A 3,637-nucleotide genomic window follows, 5' to 3' on the forward strand; every position below is an offset into this window, starting at 1 on the left:
TTCAGGTGTGATTTATGTATCGCGTACATTCCCCACCTTTTAGTTCATGAATAATTCACACTTGATACTCAAGTTAAAGCAGTGGACCGACTGGTTTGTGTATGGTATCGCTTTTGCTTGCTTTCCCATCCCCTTGTGTGTTTGTGCTGGCTGTATGTGAGGTGTGTTATTCTAGCTAGGTGCCCGTCGGACAGAGACCGCCGCTGTTCCTCAAGGTTGATGATCTCATTGTAAATCATGTCACAATCGCCCATCCATCTCCGAGCGCGCTCTGTTCTCGCCTTCCCTTCTCTTCCCTTTGGTTTCCTGCGACTGCGCGTGCGCGCGCTGCATGTTAATTCTGGCTCTCCATCCGCAGATGGGCACATTGGAACGTACACACGCATGCTGATAAATGCCTTCGCACACCCACGTTTACATAAAGTACATTTATTTTTATATACTTGAACAGTAAGCCGTGCTGATATTCACACACGCCTGCTCACCAGTTAATGGGAGTCACTTCACGAAAACAGATGGATGAATGCAGGGATGGGTGGATGATAGAAGTTAGTGGATGAATATGTGAATGGGTGCACAAAAGTTGGAGGCTGGCGAGGCTGATGGATGGACGGACAGACGTTCAACAGAAAAAAATGTCTTCTATTCTAAATAAACTGACTGCCTCATTGCAATAAGTATAGCCCTAGCAGAGAAATACAGTAACTATAGATAATTGTTTGATTCATTATGAGTGAAATAAGGGAAAAAAATGTGAACAAAGATACATTAAGACAATACTGTATAGAGCAGAGGACACATCAACATGTGCCTGCTTGTGTGTTACGTGTGTGTCAGCCCTCCGAAGGCCAAGCGGCCCCCTGTAGTGTTAATGTCAGGTCGTGTCTGTTTACTGTCAAACAGAATAGCTTCAATCCAATGTACTGCATCCCAACTGGAGACACTCAAGAGGTTCACTTGTCTTACTTTGTACTCTGTTTCAAATGTCATTATTTTCACCCCCCCCCCCCAATTAATGAGTATGTAAAAAAAAAAAATCCAATCATACCCACCTTTTACTGTCTCAAAGATACAAAACAGTGAATAGAATTATTACTTATCTTTGAATGTTGAGACCTTTTGAGTATTGTAAAAATACTATGTAACTTATTATTCCTCCTCATTCCCAACAATAGTTCCTGAGGAAGTGTCGTTCCCATAGAGACAAGCAGCCACTTTTATCCGAATTTGAAACGTACGCCTATTCACAAGTGTCACATGAAAACGCAATTCATGATCCATTGCGATGTACCATTATAGTCTTTTATAAGCCCAATTGCGCCAAATGTCTTTAAAAGCTCACAATTTAAAGCTGAGAATAGAGCTAGCTAGTGGTGGGGGTCACAGTTCACAACAGCCCGTCTTTTACCTTGAGGTAAATAGCCAAATGGTGGTTTAATGGCTGCTGTTTCCATGGCGACGTGACCAGAGCATCGTCGGCCCGCAGCGTCTCCAAAGATCAGGAGTGTTATTTTTAAAGTAACATAAGCCAGACGATGGAGATTCTCCACTGGATGTCTGCACTTAGGAGGGCTCAGGGCGAGGCTGATGTGCAGACGCCGAAACATGACTACTAAATGAGATTACCGCAGCAGTTGTATGCGTGTACAGGGCAAGATTCCAGAAATCTACAGTAAATATCTTTACCGATATTGTTTTATTTTGAAAGATAGTGTATTGGTTTTCTGGCTTTATGATCTTGTTCATGTCCGCTGTTAAGATAAAATTCTCAATTTTGAATATAGTTAAACAAATGCCGTACAAAGCTAAGAAGCACATATTTTTTCTTAAAACAGTTATAACTGACATGTAACCTCGATTGATTGACTTGATTGACTGCTTTTAAAGCTAACCCTCTTGACCCGCCTCCCTCGTGAAGGCGTTCTCTCGTCTACATTTTTCCAGCATGAGTTTCCATGGCAACTTACTTGCCACTCCGGCATCTCCTTGACTTCAATTAGTGCAGAAAGTCTATCCCCCCACATATTCCTTCCTTATGCCCTGTGTTTTTTGTAAAAGGTAAAACTGAGTCATTTCAGGAACTTCCATTTATGCCTCTAATACAGCCACTTTACAACTGTCTAACATAGTGATGCCGTGTTACTCTGTACAAGCCCACACAGTTGTCAGTATCCTTTTGCTGGGCTCTGTGTAAAAGGCAGAGGCAATTTATTTCAATACCTTTTAAGACTCTTGTGTGACAATAAATTCAACAAGTTTTATTGGCATTATCTATGATGTGTTTCATGCCCACATTTGCCTTACTGGGTTCTGTGTAAAAGGCCGGAGTGAATTTTTCCGATATTTTGCAGGATCTCTCTATGAAAGGAGTGTAATCCTCTGAATATGTGGCATATACACTACCGTTCAAAAGTTTGGGGTCACAAAATTGTTTGGGTGATCCCAAACTTTGGAACGGTAGTGTAAATATTATTATTATAAAATATTATGAATTAGATATTATAAATTATATGTTATATTTGTATAAAATTATATATAATCTATGAATATAAGTATACATATATATTATAAGATTTTTTACACAGAAGATTATATATATAATCTATAAATAATTATCTAAATAAATATATACACTACCGTTCAAAAGTTTGGGGTCACCCAAACAATTTTGTGACCCCAAACTTTTGAACGGTAGTGTAAAACATGAATTGTCTGATTTAGCAATCCCGTTTTACTGTCTGAAAACACGTATGCTCGTGTCACTAATCTTTGCTAGGTTTTGTGGAAAAACCTACTCCATTTCCAACAGACTTCCACATTTGAGGCCTCCTAGCTGGCACAAACTGTCAACTGCATCACTGATCACTGATTCGTTGCACGAAAAAATGAGCCAGTCACCCCAGTCCTTGCTCCGTGTCACCAATCAGAAGCATTAGCAGCAAAGTGGCGGGATGTGCCTTTAAAGCGATTTAACCTTGACTATGGCAGCTTATTACAAGCGCTGCACGGCTAATTACGGTGAACAGGTGCATCGCTCAGCCAGCATAGTCATGCAGTCACAGATTTCATTTAGAGATGCTGCCCGGGATATTAACCTCGCTAATTGCAACGGGAAACGCTCCCAGCCCGAACCGCCGGGATGGAGCGGCGCCGACCTCAAGGGGGGGAACGCAAACACATACAATTACTTTTTGTTGTATTCTAAGGGGAGTTGCAGCAAGACAGATTCTGACGTTTTCAATGCGGAAGCTTTCGGAAATAGTGTCCACATCTTTCTGTGTGGAGGTTTTCTGAAAGGAAACTTTTATTCTTGGGTGGCAGGGTTGGGTGTGGTTACTTGCACCTAATGTATTATGATTTAGTTACCAGTTAACTGTTAAAAATGACATTACCTAATCCAAGTCCCTAAATAGTAATGTAACATGATTATTTTCAATTAATTTTGGAATACAAATTTGCTAAAAAGGACAAAATAAGTAAAATGCATTTTATTCTAATATTCATTTAATATTTAACATAGGTAATATACATTCCATTCCAAAAGTATTAGAACGACAAGATTAATTCCATTGTTTTTCAACAAAAATTCAGAATTCCTCCAGACTAATCTCCATCATGCTTTACAGATAAGACTGTG

The sequence above is a fragment of the Syngnathus typhle genome, linkage group LG13 (assembly GCF_033458585.1).
Source record: "Syngnathus typhle isolate RoL2023-S1 ecotype Sweden linkage group LG13, RoL_Styp_1.0, whole genome shotgun sequence".
Taxonomy (NCBI): Eukaryota; Metazoa; Chordata; class Actinopteri; order Syngnathiformes; family Syngnathidae; genus Syngnathus; species Syngnathus typhle.